A 7,770-nucleotide genomic window follows, 5' to 3' on the forward strand; every position below is an offset into this window, starting at 1 on the left:
GAGAGAGAGAGCATACTCATGACGACACTATCTTGTTCTTGAAATCCAATAATGTTAACATTACTAGATGTATGGCTTTTCTGTCTACCTTCTCCCTTGCAGCAGCAGGGTTGCACATAAATCTCGCAAAATCAACACTGATAGACGATACTGCCAGAAATTTTCATGCGCTTGTCTGGAATGGTAAGAGGCTACCAAAAGGACACATATTACAACATCTAGGCTACCCAGTTGGAGTGGAAGTGTCCATGAAATCTCTTCGAGAATGGGTTCTTGAGAGAGTATTGACGAAGGTAGCCTCTTTGCAGTGCAAAGAGTGGCCATTACATGTAAGACTACGGATTAACCAGGCTATCCTCTTGCCATGTATACTGTACTATATACCTCTCCTAGATTGGACAGAGAAATCCCTACAGCCTTTCAAATGTGCCTTGGCTCGTTTCTTGTGGGGAAAGAAAAAAGCGTTTGCTGTGTTGAGCTTATATGTGAAGCTACTCAATATATGGCTTCTCTATATATGGCACCCAGGTCCCCTCTATATATACATCATCTCATGTGTGTATTCTACACACTTTGGGGTTCTACTTCTGTGCTCTCCCCTTCTCTCTCAACATGGTATCAGAGCAGTACGTTTTTGTTTTCGATTTTTCTCCTGATCAAAATCGATTTTGCAGAAACTACCCGGGAGAGGGATTGGAATCGATGTGGTCTACAACTTTGCAGAAGAAAGTTTCTTCAAATTTTGCATCGATTTTGAGTTATCATTCACGGACTGCGTACATACCTGAAAAACAGCTTCCGCGTTTTGTTTTTGATTTTTTTGCTAATTAAAAACGATTTTGCAAAAACTACCCGCGTGAGAGACCGGAATCGATGTGTTCTACAACTTTGCAGAAGAAACTACCCGCTATGGGAGATCGGAATCGATGTGGTCTATAACTTTGCAGAAGGAAGTTTCTCTAAATTCTGCACCGATTTTGGGTTATCGTCTCGGACTGCGAATATGTTTGGCTATCAAAATTTTACTTTTTGCTTTTGATTTTTCTCATAATTGAAAACTTCTCAATTATATTTTTCTTCATCAATCATATATTTGTTACTGACGTAACTTTGCTGCAGAAGCCAGTTACACATCGTTCCGATTCAGTCGAGCCGTTGATGATCGTCCAAATTCTATCGAGCTACTGTTGGTACATGATCTCTTGTTATATGATATACTCATTCATTGATTCTCGTATAATTATTCTTTTAGAGATATAGTTTACGTTGTTTTATTGATAATTTCTCATTGATACCATAGTGATTTTGATGGTACCATGATGATGTTTTGTTAATACTTTGGTCATGGTGATTTTCGTTGATACCATGATGATATGCCATTGATACCATGGTTATTCTCGGTGGTGCCATGATGATATTTCATTGATACCATGGTTATTCTCGGTGATGCCATGATGATGTTTCGTTGATACCATGGTTATTCTCGGTAATGCCATGATGTTGTTTCGTTGATTCCATGGTGATTTTTGTTGATACCATGATGATGTTTTGTTGATACCATGGTTATTCTCGGTGATACCATGATGTTGTTTCGTTGATACCATGGTTATTCTCGGTGATGCCATGATGATGTTTCGTTGATACCATGGTTATTCTCGGTGATGCCATAATGTTGTTTCGTTGATACAATGATTATTCTCGGTGATATCATGATGCTTTTCGTTGATACCATGGTCATTTATTCATTTTTATTGATATAATGATGATATTTTGTTAATACTTTGATGGTATTCATTGATCACTACATTGATAAATGTTGTTTTATGTAGTATATACACATATCATTTGTATCACGTAATCACACATTTTGTACTTTTACGTTTATACTTTATGTACCATATGTTGTCGTGCGTATATATGTCGTCAAAAGAGTGGCGTCGCGAACCATCTCTTATGGCATTGTGAACGTAATTATTTCATTAACGATGCTAATAATTTTCATGACATGTTTTTTTTTGGAGTCTATGATCTATGTAGGATTGATCAAAGAATTGATTTTATGAAGACAAACTTGGTGACAATAAAAGATTTATGAAGATATGTTTGGTGATGCCATATTGATGACAACATGAAGACATGTTTGGTGATGCGATATTGATGACAAGCTACACAGCAGATTCACGGAGACACTTTTGATTACAAGCTAATCGGTAGCTTTTATACCTCTTTATTGAACCTTTGTATTCATTATTGTATTTGATAGGATAGGAGTAATGTAACTCCTCATAAAACATTCATTGTAAAAGGAGTGATGTAGCTCCTCGTAAACATTTGTATATTTAATGATTTTTATAATATAACGGTGGGTGTATATAGAGCTGTGGGTTTTTCCCTTGATCCCCCAAGGGTTTTTTCATCCACAGTTAGGGACCCTTATTTGAGCGGGGGTGTTGAGCTTATATGTGAAGCTACTCAATATATGGCTTCTCTATATATGGCACCCAGGTCCCCTCTATATATACATCATCTCATGTGTGTATTCTACATACTTTGGGGTTCTACTTCTGTGCTCTCTCCTTCTCTCTCAACATGCTGCTCCTATTGCATGGGACCACCTCACCATGCCTATGAACCATGGAGGATTGGTCATACTGAATCTTACAACACATGCTCATTCTAGGAGGGGGCCTCTCATGCAACATATGGTACAAAGAGATACCTACTGGTCCCTATGCTTATGGTACCTCATCAACTGCTCCGTGGTATATTTTCATGGCACTTGGAATATTACATCATGGGATAAGCTTTTTACTGCAGCACCCATTAAAACTGGGCTCATTGTGTTGCAAATGCTAATTACATCTTGGAACATTATTGCCTCTAAACTGCAAAGGAATGGCTGCCAGCGATACACAGGGAATTCGTTAGGAGCTGAGAGTGTCTTTCGGAGCCATGTATTTCAGACACCACCAGCAATGCTCATTTGAAAAAAAAGCCCTTTCTATGTTCAAAAAAGGCATAGTACAAATTAGCCAGATTATGGATGCTAGTCACATTCCAAAAGAGTTCCTTGTAGCAAGAAGGGAATTTAGACTGAGCAATGGGCTTAGGATAGCTTGGAACCATTTACGCGTGTTGGTTCACCCCTTACCTCATATCGCTTTGGTCAATGCAGAGGATAGACACAAAGACTGGCAGCTATCCTCTTCACATGCAAGTTGGTGGTCATGCAAATAGATAAGTTTTATGCAGCTCTCCATATTGAGGTTGATGTAGCCATTGTTGAGATGTAGAGAGAATGAGAGAGAGAGACGAGACAAGAGACACACCATATACGCTTCCAAAGATTGATTCATATCGAGGACAAGATACAAATATATAGGTGAAACCAAGTTCAGTAGAGTGAGCCATATATAGCTCCAACACCCCCACTCAAACAAAGGTCTCTAGCTTTGGATGAAAAAACCCTTGGGGAGTTCAAGGGAAAAACCCAAGCCCCTATACAATGTGAAAATATGAACCAACGATGATGATGTGAAAGTGAATTGTGCATCTATGTACAAATATTCAAGTGACTTAGAGATCACAATGTGCAAATGTGGAGTGTGCATAGTGCATGGTACCTAAAAGATTACAATGTCATATGTACAAAGCTATTACAATAGCAAAGAAGCTAATCTAGAAAGAGTGAGGCCAAAAAAACTCCAAGCTCCGAGCGCAAGAGGATGAAACGTGAGTCATTGAGGCCTTTGGTCAAAATGTCTGCAATCATCTGGTCACTTGGACAGTGTTTAGCCATAATGGTTCCTTTGCGTACTTCATACCTGACATAATGATAATGGACAGCAATGTGCTTCGACTTATTATGTTGAACAAGTAGCTTCAGCCCAGAAACACGAGATAAGCCAAAATGAATTAGCATATATCTTACAACATTGAGAATAGTGCGATTCTTTCGTTCAGCAACACCGTTCTGTTGAGGTGAATATGGAATAGTGTGTTCATGATGAATTCCACTGTCAGCACAGTAACTCACAAACTCTTGAGAAACATATTCGCCTCCATTGTCACTACGAAGCTTCTTGAGGCGACGACCAGTTTGAAGTTTCGCAGCCTTGTGGAATTGTTTGAAAAGAGATAAGGCTTCGGATTTTTGTCTAAGTAGAAATACAGTCGTATACCTTGAGAAATCATCAATGAAAGTAATGAAGTAGCGATACTGTAATCTCGAAGAAGGTAGAGGTCCACATATATCAGTATGAACAAGATCCAATATGTCATGAGAATGAGTTGTATTTGAAAGAGGAAAGGGTTTACGACTGTGTTTCCCAATAGCACAAAATTCACAAATTCCCATATGGGGATGAGCTTTAAGATCCATGCCATGAACAAGATCACGACGTTCAAGATCAAGGAGTTTTGAGAAATCAGCATGAACAAAACGGTGATGCCATACTTTGCAATCATGATCACCTGGAGCAGTGACAATATTTGTTACAACATCGTTGAGAGAGAGTTCAAACAAATTACCGTTTCGAGGAGCAGTGGCTATAGTCTGTCCATCTTTCTCAATTCGGCATTTGGTATGATCAAATCCAACAAACAGACCAAGATCAACAAGTCTAGCAATTGAAAGAATATTAAGTTGAAGATCGGGTACATGTAATACTCCTCGCAAAATTCGAGTGGAAGAAGATAAGGTACCAAGATATAAGTCTCCAATACCCTTTACTTGAAAAGGAGTATCATTAGCAAGATAAACAACACGTTGAACTGGCAGTGGATGATAGTTATGGAGCCACTTAGACTGATATGTCATATTTCCTATAACACCAGAATTGACAATAAAAAGTGATCCAGCACGTACATGAAGTATTCTGTCTGGAGCAACTGAACATAGGACGCAGCTTGTTTCTGGTACAATGTTGTTTCGATGTTCAGTATCATATGCTCTATTCCGATCTGTGTCGAATCAACGCTTATAGCACATATGAGTGGGATGATCAGATCGTCCACAATATTCACAAGAAGAAGAAGAAGAGTCTCTAGATAAACGTGGTTGTTTTGTGGTAATATTGTGTTCTTCATCATATTGACGTGCCCAACAATCATCTTCAGTATGGCCATTTCTGTTGCAGTAAGAACATTGCTTATTAGGAAATTTGAGACGAGAGAAAATATTACTGCGACGACCACCTCTGCGGTTTCCTCCTTGAAATGGACGCCTTCGAGCATAAAAAGCACGTTCCATCTGTTGTGACTCAGTCTCCTCTTGTGAAATCATAGCTGTATCGTGACTAGCATTCCGACGTTCTTGACGTTGAGAGTATTCAATTAAAGACATGCAAGCTTGGTCGAAATCAAGACCATCTTTATTAGAGAGAATAGTAACAATGTTATCATAAGAAGAGAACTTCAGCGTATCAAGGAGAAGTGTAATCAGTTGCTTTTGTGGAACAGGATCAGAGGTAGCGGCAAGTTGATTAATAATAGATTTGAAAGATTCAATATGTCCCGTCATGGCAGTACCAACTTCATATTGTAACTTGTTAAGCAACCCTCTAAAATAAAGTATTTCTGTAACAAATTTCTTCTGAAAGTTTGCAATAAGGTACTTCCATACGTCGTGGGAAGTAGGCAGTTCATACATATCAAGCAAAAGGGAATCAGTAAGAGCAGAAAAAATATATAGACGAGCTGCTTTATCAGGTCATTGCCAATCCGTATAGGCAACATTCCAATCTTCAAATATAGGTCCTTCAGTGATAAGCACGTTATCATTATCCGTATCAACAGGCTGAGGCGGACAAACCTGATTTCCAAGAACAACATCGGAGAGTTCATCGCCTTCAAGAATTAACAACATCTTTGCTTTCCATCCTGGAAATCCTTGACCTTGGAAAGGAGGAACAAAATGCTGGCCAGAAGGAAAGCCGTTCATGAGAATATTCATAGCCATATCTTGTTGCGAGAAGACGTATAACATAAGATCGCAGAATCTGCACACCATATATGGTGAAGGCCGCAATTGATAATGAGAGAGATACGAGTACTGTGTTTTGTCAATGATAAACGTAAGAAGGATGCTCAAGGAACGTCCAAAGATGTGAGAGACGTCACCCAAAAAAGGCAGGGTAAAGGAGACGTTAACAATAAATGAGTCCTCAAAATAGAGTGGCGTGAGACGCAAGATTGACGGCCACAATACGAATAGCAAAAAGCTAAATCTTCTCGAAAAATTTTATGCCAAAACAAGAAAAACAATCACGGACGCTTCACGAAGTAGTAGGACGAAGAAAGCTGCGTCAAGCTCAATTGCAGTAAAAACAGCATAACTTTCTACTACGAACTCCGATTGACGCAAACCTAAAACTCAAATCGAAGAGATCGAGGAGACGAACAAGTTTTGGATGAAAAGTTCCATTGTGCTATGCTCCATTGCGCTTTTCCCGTTTCTCCAAATTTTGAGCAGAACAGCAAGAAAAATTGAGATGAAGTTCAGGGTGTCATCAACAAGAAAACGTAATCAACGATTAGATTGATTAGAAATAAACGCCACATAAAACACTAATCATATTATTCTTAACACAAAACAACCACAGTTAACAAGAATCAACGCTCAAAAATAAAATTTGTAGCAATTTTGAATCTTACATGCGAATCGCACACACATACTGTTGTGTCACCATGAATTGAATCGGCGCGTGATCGTTTTTGCTCTGATACCATGTTGAGATGTAGAGAGAATGAGAGAGAGAGAGACAAGAGACACACCATATATGCTCCCAAAGACTGATTCATATTGAGGACAAGATACAAATATATAGGTGAAACCAAGTTGAGTAGAGTGAGTCATATATAGCTCCAACAGCCATTAGGTGGAAGGTGGAATCAACAATGGTCTATGTCGCAAAGTAATGACTGGTGGATTAAAGTACTTGCAAGATTGTGGACACTTCAATCGCCATTTAAGCTTATGGTATTTATGTGGAGGGTAGTGATGGGAGCTATCCCCTCAGCCATGCTAATGCTAAAAAAGGAACTGGAACAGGAGCCTGCAGTGTATGTCATAGAAACAAAACAGTAAGACACATCTTTTGGGATTGCAGTCAAGTTAGGAAATGGTGGCAATGGTTCAAGTTTGGGTGGAATCAAGCTTGGGGAATCAAGTTCACAAAGTTCACATGCATGTTTGGATTCTTCAAAACAAAGGACTCAGCTATGCTGTTTTTCCTGCATTCTTTTTAGCTTTGGTATGTACGGTATATCTGGAACACGAGGAATATAATTTTCTATGATCACGTACATGTATCGAGCACTAGGATTCCATCACAAGAAATAAAAAACAGGGTGCTCGAAGATGTCATGACCCTCGGAGATAAGGAACTCCCGTAGCGATGTATGCTCATATTGAGCAAACTGTAAACTGTAAACTAACATTGTAATATAAGAACCTTTCTTTCAAAGAGAGAGAGAGAGAGAGAGAGAGAGAGAGAGAGAGAGAGCTTACTCATGACAAGTGATTGAAATTATCTTGCTATATGTATACAATCAAAATGCAATGATAATTTTCATATCTCGCAATTCTTAGATATGATAGCATTTTACTTAGATTTATCTACAAAAGGGCTTCCCAAGGACAAAGAATTATATTGATGGCCTTGCTTGTTGGTTGAAGATTGGTGCCCTGTGAAGTGCATCCTTCTTTCATTGTCGGCAACAAAGCATACACAATGAAGGTCGACTATGGGTGCCACTCCCAAGGGTTGT

The 7,770-nt window shown here is 38.9% G+C and overlaps 1 pseudogene; it reads left to right on the forward strand.

Moving 5' to 3' along the window:
• Nucleotides 1-248: 248 nt before the first annotated feature.
• Nucleotides 249-7,395, forward strand: LOC147450765 (uncharacterized; annotated as a pseudogene).
• The last annotated feature ends 375 nt before the right edge of the window (nt 7,396-7,770 follow it).

Source organism: Adiantum capillus-veneris, chromosome 9 (genome assembly GCF_014529385.1).
Source record: "Adiantum capillus-veneris isolate H3 chromosome 9, ASM1452938v2, whole genome shotgun sequence".
Classification (NCBI taxonomy): domain Eukaryota; kingdom Viridiplantae; phylum Streptophyta; class Polypodiopsida; order Polypodiales; family Pteridaceae; genus Adiantum; species Adiantum capillus-veneris.